The sequence below is a fragment of the Sphaerodactylus townsendi genome, unplaced genomic scaffold (assembly GCF_021028975.2).
Source record: "Sphaerodactylus townsendi isolate TG3544 unplaced genomic scaffold, MPM_Stown_v2.3 scaffold_26, whole genome shotgun sequence".
Classification (NCBI taxonomy): Eukaryota; Metazoa; Chordata; class Lepidosauria; order Squamata; family Sphaerodactylidae; genus Sphaerodactylus; species Sphaerodactylus townsendi.
In genome coordinates, this window is record NW_025950429.1 from 615,276 (window position 1) to 627,687 (window position 12,412).

The following is a 12,412-nucleotide window of genomic DNA, read 5'->3' on the forward strand; positions in this document are numbered from 1 at the left end:
TCTAGCAGTTGTAACCATTTGAAACATTAAGTGCATACAATTTTTAAATGCAATTTAATTTACCATGGAGGGACTCAATGGGTAAGTGATTGGATTTTTCTTAATTTTTTTCCCCTATTATCTCTTGGATTTGTGTGTATATTTCACTCCAGTACTGTTTGGGTTTTTTTACCGGTCCACTGTATATGGAAGAACGTAACTGGACTGGATTTACATTTCCAACATTTTGGTGAGTATTTAGGATTCATTTTCACTAACATTACTGGGGTTAAATATGTTCTATAAAACATTTTCAAATTATTTTCCCACAAATTCATATTTGGTGTATATTTGAATATTACCAATGGTATTGCATTATTTAAGTTTTCCACCCATTTTATCATATTATTATTTACCACTTCTGTTTCTGTCTTTTGTTGTAGCAAAATTTTATATATCTTGCTAATGGTTTTTGGTCATCCATATAATATTACCCTATCAAATTCATTTTGTGTTTTTGAAATTCCACAATCTTTTTGATCTTTTATAAAATTATCTCTTATTTGGAAATATGTATACCAATGACAATAATGTTCATCAAACATAATTTGCTCCTTCTTTTTTAAAATTGGAGTATCTTGCTGCCAAATTAATATGTCTTTATATCTTGGCCAGTCTCCCTTTCTGTTTCTGTCTTTTATACCTAAAGCTTCCATCCTGGATAACCAGTTAGGAATCTTTATATTAAACTATTTTTATATCTTAGCCAAATTTTTAATAATTTATTCCTAATAAAATGTTTTTTAAATATTGTATCACCTTCTGTTCTTCCATATTGGTTTGTCCAAAGATAATTATGCCATCCTGGCCAATTTTGCATGCCAAAATTGCCCCTCTGTTGGCATGGGGAATGCCCCAATGCAATCGGGAGTTTTGCACAGCTGCAGTGTGACTGCCACGTTTCTGCCCTGGAGTTGCCCCGCAACAATGGCTTTGCTCCACGAATTTCCTGAACCGCAAAGGTTGAGGTCCTTTTGAAATGCCCCTTTGCTGCTCCGGAGGCTTCCACCATCGGGCAAAACTCCTCTGTAGCAGAAACGAGGCCAGTTTTCCTGCCTCACTGCTCTGGCTTGCTCCACCCATGGGCAGGGGCTGAGAAGCAGCACTCTTCCCCCCCCCCCCCCCCGCAGTGAAAAATAAAGCAGGGAGAAACTTTGGTTTTTAGAAAGGAGGGAGAAACCTTGGGCAGAAAAGCGACATGTGCAGGCGTTGTGAATGGGAGGGCGGCGACTCTCTCGCACACGCAAGGATTTTAGATTTACATTTTAGAAGGAGGGGGTGGAGGACAGTGATCCCATCTCACAAGCAAGGATTTTAGACCGAGGGGGGTGGGGTGAGGGCACCGATTCTCAGTGCCTGTTTTGTGTTCAGAGTCGTGTAAAAGTAAAATAGTGAAAGTGAGTGGGGGGAATAGGGCAAGATTCAGCCAAATCGGAATGCAGGGAATGGAAGCTGCCCATGCATGCGTGAAAAAGACTATGGAAGAGCTCGCAGGGCTTGAGCAGTGCTTATGGAAAAGCCCGGGCTTGTGGGGAACAATTCCCACACCAGCCCTGACTCTAGCGAAGGAAAGAGCCAGGCAGCAGTGGGGAACTACAAGCAGGGTGAGAAGCCCAACAGTAATCAGCCCCTGATAATAATGTATACCTTTCTAGGTCTAAAATTTCTCTATTGTTTAATGGTATCCATTCCTTAATCCAAGGAAGCACTGCTGCATCATATGTTTGGAAATCTGGTAGCATCATTCCCACTCTTTCTTATATATCTATCAGATTTTTATATTTTATTCTAGGTTTTTCCCCTTCCCAAATAAATTTCGTTATATCTGATTTCCACTCTCCAAACATTTTACTAGATGTTACAAAGGGAATATTTTGAAATAGATACATCATTCTTGGTAGAATTGGCATTTTAATTAATCCTATTCTGCCAAATAGTGAGAGACCTACATTTTTCCATTTCAAGATATCTTTTTAATCTCATTTCATATTTTAATATAATTATTTTAAAGCAATACATCATTATCATTTTCCAAAATTACTCCTAAATACTTTATCCTTTTCACTATTTTATATTTAGATTTATTTTCCAATTCACTTTCTTCTTTTTTAGTTAAATTATTTACCAATATCTCAGTTTTGTTGTAGTTAATTTTAAATCCTGCTAGGTTCCCAAATTCCTGAATAATATTTTGCAGCCTAATTTCTTTACTGGGTAACCAAATTTGTTTCCAGGGCTAAGTTATGAATAATCTCATTACTACATGGAGAGTTCTTATGAAATGCAGGGATCTGATCTCGATTACCTAGAAGCACAATCCCCAGACCCCTCCAGAGAGATTTTCGCTTTTATTATGACCTCTATAACTTGAAATTTTCACACCAAAATGGTTTAATTGCAGATGGTGTGGTTTATTATATATGTGGGGAAATGACATTATGTTAACAAATATGGGAAAAGAAAACATTTGTGTAAGACAGTTTTGTTAAAAAGTGGCATGGAAAATGATTTCTCTGAGCTTTTTGATATGTTAATTTGGTTAATAAGGAAGTAGTCCATGCTCAGTGCAACTATTAACCCTTGGAGAAAGGTTCTATGTTTCTCCATTTTGCTACAATGGCCTATGGGATCACTGAAACCTATTGGGAAGAGTCTCATGATTGGATCGTAATAATTGAGGAGTATAACCTATGTCAAAGAAATAGGTCAACTAATAAAGAAGGACAAGTAGCTTCATACATCAAGGGTGATGACACCTGAGAGCAGGTCCATTTCTTCAATCTTGGAAGTCAGGTTGAGAGAATCTGGGTAAAAATTAAGGGGGAGGAAAACAACAGTGATCTCATTGTGGGAGTCTATTTCAGGTCCCTAAGCCAGACTGAACAGCTGGATGATGGCTTCCGGCAGAATGAGCTCAGAGAGGTTAAACATAATAATAATAAATACTTTTTTGATTATGTCCATAGCAAAGGGGGGGGGGAGAAAAGGACATGATATGGTCACTGCATGGAGAAGATGGCAAAATGCTAACAGAGGACAGAGAAAAGGCAGAACTACTCAACATCTTCCTTGCCTCGGTCTTCTCCCAAAAGGAAAACAGTGCTCAACCAAGGGGAACGGAACAGAAGATGTAGTAGGGGAAATATTGCACAGAAAAATTAAAGAGGTAGTAAAGGGATACCTGGCTACTTTAAATGTATTCAAATATTCAGAGTCTGATTAACTACTTCCCAGAGTATTAAAAGAACTGGCAGAAGTAATCTCAGAATCACTTACAATAATCTTTGGAATTCCTGGAGAACAAGAGAAGAGTCCCAGGAGTCTGGAGGAGGGCTAGTGTTGTCCCCATCTTCAAAAAGGCAAAAAAAGGGGACTCAAACAATTACCACCCCATCAGTCTGACCAGGAAAGATTCTACAGCAGATCATTAAACAGACAGTGTATAAGCACTTAGAAAGGAATGCTGTGATCCCTAAAAGTCAACATGGATTTCTCAAAAACAAGTCATGCCAGCAGAGGCATAGCAGGGGAAAATAGTGCCTGGGGCAAAATGGTGCCCCTGTGCCCTGTAGTAGCTACATGCCCCCCAAACACCCCAGTAGCTACACCCAGTGGTGGGATTCAAATAATTTAACAACCAGTTCTGATGGTGGGATTCAAATAAGTTAACAACTTGTTGTTTACGAGCGCCATTTTAACAACTGGTTCTGCAGAAGTGGTGCGAACCTGCTGAATCCCACCACTGGCTACACCCCCATGCCCCCCACACCCTATGGTAGCTATGCCCCCTCGTGCCCCACTTACCTGAGCTGGCAGCAGTTCTGGGCAACCTGATGGGGCAGGGCTGAGGGGTGCTTGGTGCAGCCTGGTGTAGGAGGTTAAGAGCCCATGTATCTAATCTGGAGGAACCAGGTTTGATTCCCAGCTCTGCCGCCTGAGCTGTGGAGGCTTCTCTGGGGAATTCAGATTTGCTTGTGCACTCCCACACACGCCAGCTGGGTGACCTTGGGCTAGTCACAGCTTCTCGGAGCTCTCTCAGCCCCACCTACCTCACAGGGTGTTTGTTGTGAGGGCAAGCAGATTGTAAGCCCCTTTGAGTCTCCTACAGGAGAGAAAGGGGGGGGATATACATCCAAGCTCTTCTTCTTCTGCAGTGGCCCGCTCGGCCGCTCCTTCAGGCTCCACCTTGAAGTTTAGGGGTAGAACTTTGCCTCCCCCTCCCTTCCCAATAGCTGCCCCACTGTGCCAAAATTTCTTTTACAGCCAGAAAGCACGGCTGCGCCTAAGACGCGGCCGCCATTGCGGGGGGGCAGAGGGGGCCCGACGAGGGCTTCTTGGCCCGTTCTGCACGTGCATGGCCGATCCGCGCATGCGCAGAGGGCCTGGTGGATCCAGAGCACGTCATCAGAGTGGGCCGGGGGGCAGGGCCTATAAAAGGCCCTGCCTCGTGTTTCCTGGCCACTCTGCTTCCGGACATTGAGGGATTTTCCCACCCACCCGATCCCTGTATTTTGAAAATTTTGTTGTGGTTACTTGTTTTACTTTCGTCATAGCCATCTACGGGTTGCGCATGGGGGGTGATCCGCTGGCAGGGGGAGCTGGGCGAGCTCCCCTGTTATTACACCTCCTTAAGAGGCAGGGGTGGAGCAAGTCCACGGTTAGAATGCCCCGCGGGGGGGCTAAGAGGCTTGCGCCCCTAGCGGGGGATGGAGAAGGGGCTCCAGTCATGGGCACTTCGCCGGTCTGGTATGTCTCACTCCAACCTACCGCTTGGTTAGATTCCTCCAGCAGGCGGGCTGGAGGAATTGTTTTCCTCTGGGGATAGCACTCAGGCTGCCCAGATGCTTGGATCACCTCCCATGCTGCGCCAATTTGCTTTCCTGTGTTTTCTGTCAATAAATTCTTTGGCTATGGCCAGTTGTTATTACCCACACTACACATATTGTCTGGTGTATTATTTTGGGAATTAGGTTTCCGAGCAGGAAGGGCCACTCCTCCACCCGCAAATCTCCTGCTTGTCTGCTGCTCTCCAAACCTTATCCCTTGGATCCCTAGATCTCTCTCAGGATAAGACACAGATCAGTTCCCTTGGTGAAAATTCCAACTTTGGAGGGTGGGCTCTGTGGCGATATACCTGGCCAGGCTCCACTCCAAAACCTGCCCCCGGGCAATCAGGTTGTTTGCAGTTTACAAAGAAAATCAACGAGACTATCATTGTATCGCTGTACCATTGTAACTACGGCTGTCTCTCACTCTATACCTCATACTGCTTCTTAATTTATTAGTTTTTAGCAGATTACTAGATATTTTTTAACAAAACAGACCATATTTGAACAAGTGCACAAATCAATCACAAGAGCATACAGTTTTGCAGCAGAAAGAGTGATAGGCCTACTATTGTCTTCTAATAAAGAGGTATACCATCATAACTGCAGCTGCAGCAGGCTCTCTGAACTCAAGTCTCTAATTCTTTCTTTAGCAAGGAAAAGGGCAGATCTTCTCCATTAGAGAAGGGCCAAGAATGAGACTTGCTTCAAAGAACTGCCACATTTATGGTCACAACAGTATAGCAATATAATGATATTCTAGTGCTTCTTTAAAAGAGACAATAATCTCCCACCCACCCATCCCACGATGGCAGAGGGAGGAAATGTCTGCCGCAGGGGCAGGTTCAGGAAAATGGCTGCCATGTGGGCTGAAAAATGCAAACTTTTCCACACACACAACAGCCATCCAGGCTTTACACTCTCCCAAAATTTTGGAACAAAGCAGGTTTGAGAAACTCTGGAGAAAAGTCAGGGAAACCCAGAGAGCCAGCGTGGTGTGCTGGTTAAAAGCAGGTGGACTCTAATCTGGAGAACTGGGTTGGATTCCCACACCTCCACACGAGCAGCAGACTCTTATCCGGTGACTGGATCTGTTTCCCCACCCCTACATTCCTGCTGGATGACCTTGGGCCAGTCACAGTTCTCTCTGACCTCTCTCAGTCCCACCTATCTCACAAGGCATCTGTTGTGGGAAGAAGAAGCGAAGGTGACTGTAAGCCACTTTGAAACTCCTTATAGAACAGAAAGGTGAATCCAAACTCTTCTTCTTCCCTGTTGGTACATAAATGCACCACAAAGCTGTGAGGAACAGGAAGAACCCCGCTTCCAGTGGTGGGATTCAGCAGGTTCGCACCACTTCAGCAGAACCTGTTGTTAAAAAGGTGATTGTAAACAACCAATTGTTACATTATTTGAATCCCACCACTGTCCACTTCCTAAACTCAGGAACTTGGGGGCAGACAACCCATGCAGAAAAGGGCCTCCCATTTGCCTCAGGACCACAGGGTGACGCTGCTGCTGAGTGCAGTGGGGCCCTTGCTGCCTTGTGCTAAAACCTTTTCTCGATGCCAAAAAGCGTTCCATGTGAGTGAGCTGCTACAAACGAAATTTTTTAATTAAGAATTAAGGCCATAAATCAGTAAAGGTTTGTTTTCACTACAGTTCAAAAGCCAAAACTGTTTGATATTTGCCTTGGAAAGATCAACGGAGTCAAGGGCAGAAAAACAAACGTGGTGAATGAGATGACGGATGTCTCCATTGTTTCCCTTTATGATGGGCAAAACAGTAAGCCATGCAGAGCAGACTGCCAGGGGCCTCCACCCCCACTGTCGGGTCCAGAGCCCAGTGGCCACATTATAATGGCTGCTAGGAAAGCAGGACCTGAACAGTGCTGCCAGAACCTGCTGTGGAGCGTGGCCAGCTTTGGGGTGGAAATTTCAAGATCTGAGGGCACTGCCTGAAGAGAGGCTTCCGTTTCTCCTAGGCCCTCTGAAGCTGCCACATGTTGCATGGGGACTGAGCTCTCCCATCTGGATATCAGTCCTGATTCCAGGATAATTCCAGCTGTGCCCCCACCTGGAAACTGGCCCCAGAGCTGCAGCTGCACTCCAGAGCAGGCCTCACCTGTCGCCTCCTGCCCATCGTGGAGCTACCAAAGATCTCTCTAGTTTCATTCCCCAGCGAATCAAATCCAGCCTCACTTGTCCTTGCTTCTTCGGAATGATTTGGCAAAGACCAAAACTTTTGAACAGCCCTGGGCACAGCAGCAGTAGAGGCGTGTCCAGACCATGGAGTGGGCGTTCTGGGGGCGTTCCGGGGTGGGGCAGGGGTGGGTGGTGCCGCAGCAGGGGTGTAGGGTGTGCGCACACCCCGGGCACAGCTTCCCCTCGCTCCGCCTCTGCATTCAGGTGGTGACTGGAGATCTCTCATTGCAACAACTGATCTCCAGGTAACAGAATTCAGCTCCCTTGGACAAAATCATATCCCACATATGCATGTCCTTGAAGTAGCTAGCAAATCATTCAAATATAACATTTAAAATGGAAAAATGCTAAAACCTAGAACCTGGCATAAATCTTCTACAAAACTAAGTTATTTTGTTTGTTTGTTTTGCTGTCAAGTCCCAGCTGATTCATGATCCCCAGCAGGGTTTTCCAGGCAAGAGACATTCAGAGGAGGCTGGCCACTGCCTGCATCATGCCCCTGGCATTCCTTGGAGATCGCCCATGCAATAGTAGCCATGGTCAGCAAGTGTAACCTCTAACTGTGGGTTCTGTGGGGCAGAACTTGGAATGAGTTTGCAACAACAAATTTTAAAAACAAAATGGTTGACTTTCTTAACATATAACATCAAACATCAACATTTAACATCACACTTCAAGGCCCTGTTCAGGTTGCATTTTCAAGTCCTTATATTTACAGTCTACTGATACTGCCAAGTCCAATTCTTCTTTGCAAGTGGGTTGGCTCCTGAAGACTCCAAGGGCTTGGTGAACAGGGTTCAACATGATGAAGGTTTCCAGGAGAACTCCCACCCATTACAACCACAAAAAGAAACCCTGAAACAATAAATTCTAACATTTACAATATAGCAAAAATAAACTACCACCTTCCCAGTAGTTCCCAACAACATTGCAGTTACCTTAACAAGGTGTTAAGGGCTTATACAAACCAAGGTCCGAGTCTGGTAGCCTTGTCTCCTCCAAACTACAGGAGCTCTGCAGCCTCTTGCTGCTTTGAGTCTCCACCCCTTACTGGGTCAACCCATTCTGAGCATGGGGGTTACACAAGCTTTCATGGAATGAGTGGGAATTTGAACCTGGGTTTGACAAATCCTAAAATAAAGCAGCAGTTCCAGGAGCCAGACAGCCAGACAACAGCCTTCTTCCAGAATATTCTGAACATACCTTTGGTGTTCCTGCAAGGACAGATCCTGTTCCAAGCATGAACAGGTGCTTTGAAGATTTCCTGCACATATTTTTCTCTCCTAGATAATTTGTAGCTCCTACTGTTCACAACCTTTGGCTGGCCCAACACTCCAATAGCTGAAGACCAGCCTTGACTTCCCAGAACTGGTTGTTATTTCAATGCTGGGTCTGATATCAGCTGAGAACAAGGTGGGATTGGAACCCCCAATCCCGTGAATTAGAATTTCTGGGTATCTCAATGTATATGACAAGTCTCCTATTGTGCATGGTGACCCCAGAGTTCTCTGCCCCATGGCAGGCCAGGAGTAAGCTCCTGGCCCGTTGCCCACCCAGTGTTTGAGAGCACTGTTCTGTGAAAGTGACCTGGAGTACTCCCATGGATGCAGCTTCTGGTTTATATTACCCAGCAGAAACGCCATTGTCATTGCCAAGAGAAAGCAGTATAGGAGGGGAAGTGGGGACAGGGAACATAAAACATCCAGTCAATAATTCAACCATAAATAAAAACTACAAAATGTAAACTCTGCAAATGATGCTGTTTTCTGACTTACACACATGTTTTCCAGCTTGCAAACTGCGCTGGGGTCATGTAAATCATTCTTTCCCCCTGGCCAAAGGCCAAGCAAAGAGCTTGATGTCTACTCCAAAGAGTCTCAGAAGGAACGGAAAGCCAGATTTGTCCCAGGATTGTCTGAAAACCCTCCTTCAGTTTCTCGCAGGCTCTCTCACAGGTCCCCAAAAGGAACCCCTCTCCCTAGCAGAAGCTTTGGGTTCCATCAGTAAATCATACACTGATCAACAGCTGATAAACAGCCAAACCCTGAGACAGCCGTATCCTAATTAAGCTATTTTTTCTGCTTCAGTCAGAAATAGGATTGCCGGCCACTGGTTGGGGATGAGAGGAAGGGTCAGGTTGGAAAACCCCTGAAGATTTGGGGATGGGGCCTGGGAAGGACAGGGACCCCAGTGGGGCACAAGGCCGCAGAGCCCATCCTTCAAGGCAGCCATTTTCTACAGGAGAACTGATCATTGTAATCTGGAGGTGAGCTGTAATTCCAGGGGATCCCCAGGGCCCACCTGGAAGTTGGCACCCTTAGGCAAAAAATATCCTGAAAAGGCTGTTAGAATAGACTATTAATAGAATCAGGCATTTGTAAACCGGATCTGGGAAACGGCTCTGAACTCAGACTGCCAGGAAAGAGATGAGGCCGTCTTGCAGCCGAGGTCCCCAACCTCGGGGTGGAGCTGCTGGGAGATCTCTCAGAATTCTAACCGCAGTCTAAACGACTGATGCCCATTCCCCTGAAAGGAAAGGCTGACGGGGGGGGGGGGGCGCTGGGGACAACAGTGGAATCTCGGTTTCCGTTGCCTTCGGAAATTGTTGATTTCAGTTTTCACTGATTCTTAGAGCAAAGATTTTCCCTCGGTTTTGTTCATTGCTTCAGTTTTTGTCGGTTTTTACCGGCCTGCATGCGCTAATTTTGTGGTGAAAACTGGCGACCCACTGCTTTCAGCAATGGCTTCCATGGAGTCTCAGTTTTCATCAGTTTCGGATTTCGCCAATTGTTTTTGGATGGATTACCAACGAAAACCGAGGTTCCACTGTATATGGCAGTGGTTTTGAACCTTTGGCATTCCAGATGTTATGGACTACAATTCCCATCATCCCCTGCCAGCATGGCCAATTAGCCATGTTGGCAGGGGCTGATGGGAATTGTAGTCCATAACATCTGGAGTGCCAAAGGTTCGCCACCACGGGTATATGGCATTATTGCCCACTACAGTTTCTCTCCTCTCCTCTCCTCTCCTCTCCTCTCCTCTCCTCTCCTCTCCTCTCCTCTCCTCTCCTCTCCTCTCCTCTCCTCTCCTCTCCTCTGCTCACCAAAGCCTGCCCTCCTTGGGTTCCACCTGCAAAATGTCCAGGAATTTCCTAACCCAGAGTTGGCAGCCTAGCTTGCAGTTCTAGAGCACCTCTGCTGATGTGGAAGATCTGGTGTTACAGTTCAACAGGAAAGGAGCAGGATCCACACAGGGATAGATTCTTCTGCAATCACTTCTCGGCACTGGGGTAATCAGCTAAGGTTACCCCCCCCCAACTCCCAACCCCCCCTCCACCCCGCTCCCGCAGTCTGGCTAGCCAGTAGCAGAGGGTTCATCACCAGCCTTTTCTGGCTTCTTGCTCTTCCAGATGGCCCTCTTCAGGTTACCACCTCTCACTAGAACTCAGTGATGGTGTGTAAATGAATGCTGGCAAATCAATAGCAAAGGAGGCTTTGTTTGGTGGGCCTCCACAACCAGTTTCAATGCGGAGAAGGAGACATCGTGGCAAGAGCAGCAACCCCCAACCCGGTGATTGCATGTAAATTAGAACAGAAAGAGAGAGGCAGGCTAGGTGGGATCTTTTAGACAACTCTACCAGTATTGGCTTTAGAAATGTTCTACAGAGAATGCAAAAGAGACCAAATTGTAGTTTAAATATCTATATATATAAAAAGCTAACAGTGTTTTTGTTGATGACAGTATACCTCAGTAACTGCTGGGCCAATTCCTCTGAAAATTCCCAGCCTCTATAGTCAGCCAGGCGAGAGTGTTTTTAGATGTTCACATACCAGAAATTTCACACCTGTCCCAGGTAAAACGCCTTTTTCCTGGCACTTCATGGTGAAGGACATGCAGCTGCCTGTGTGTAACTGTCACCCTTAGAATGTTCGTGCTGCTTAGAATGTTCACTCAGATGGCCAAATATGAGCAGTGGAAACAGTACATAGGCAGTAACTCGAGTGGAAGTGAAACACATACACACACATACACACACGAGGGAGAGGGAAGGGAGGGAGGGGGAGGGGTGGCATGCAAGGGAAGAGAGGGAGGGAGAGGAAAGGGGCGGAGGGGGAGGCATGCAAGGGAAGAGAAGTGAGAGAGGGGAGACAGTGAGGGGTGGCATGCAAGGGAGGGGAGGCAGGGGCCCAGCATCTTGATATGACCCACCCACCCTAGCGGAGGAAAAGGGAAGGGAAGGAGGGGGAGGGGTGGCATGCAAGGGAAGAGAAGTGAGGGAGGGAAGAGAATGAGGGGCGACATGCAAGGGACAGGAGGGAGGGGCCAGGCACCCTAGATTCCCTGAATACTGTGGTTACAGTGCAGAAAACCAGGCATGCATTACTCAGGAGTAAGCTCGGTACAGCAACCGTGACATACTTTGAATGGCTGTGTCGCACCCCTCAGAGGGTTTCCTTAGAAGCGACACCCATTGCCACCAACCAAACTTACTCCCAGGTAAAGGATCATGACCAGCCAGCCTAGATGTGTGGGAGGGGTGCCTTTCCATTCCCCCCCCAAGGAATGTGGGCACACACATCAATGACATTGCACAGTATCAGGCTGCGTGTTTGCATGAGCACGTACTGCTGGCCTCTGCAATTGATTTGCTGCTACTGTTCCTTTCCCATTTCACCACAATAAGCCATAGCAATGCGTTGCCGGGCCCCGCTAGTTTTTATATAAATTTTGTTTGCAAGCAATCATACAGTGAGATGTTAAGGCACATACACACAGTTCCTAAGTATATAAACAGGGAGAAAAAGATAGGTTTTGGATGACAGAGTAGGAGAAGCGGGGGACTTATACATTACCTAAATTCTGCAGAGAAATTCCAGAAGAAGGCAAGGATTTCTATGCCAGCACAGAAACCCAATGTGAAGGACGATATCGTGTCTCACACCAACATGACCAAGAGAGGTTCAGGCTAGTATTGAGCACTGAGGCTCTGGTGTGAAGTATTTTTATACCCCTTTACACAGGTAAGGCGGGAAATTCAGACTTAGGTTTCATTTCTCTGCAACTGCTTGGGGTTTCCTTGCTGGACCTGCGGGGTTGAGCTAATTAACAGCTCTATCTATTGTCTCTACTTCCCGGGACAATGAGGTCAATTGGTCCTAGATTATATCAGTGATACCTTGAATGGTTTATGCAGAGATACTTCCTAAAGTCTCTGCCTAGAGTATTCAAATTTGGCTGAGGCTTGAGTGAATCAGGAAGGGATCTTGTTGTTAGGGAGATCGTATCTAGAGGTTGAGGAAATGCATGGAAGAAGCAATTGTTTGAGGAAATGGTTTCTCA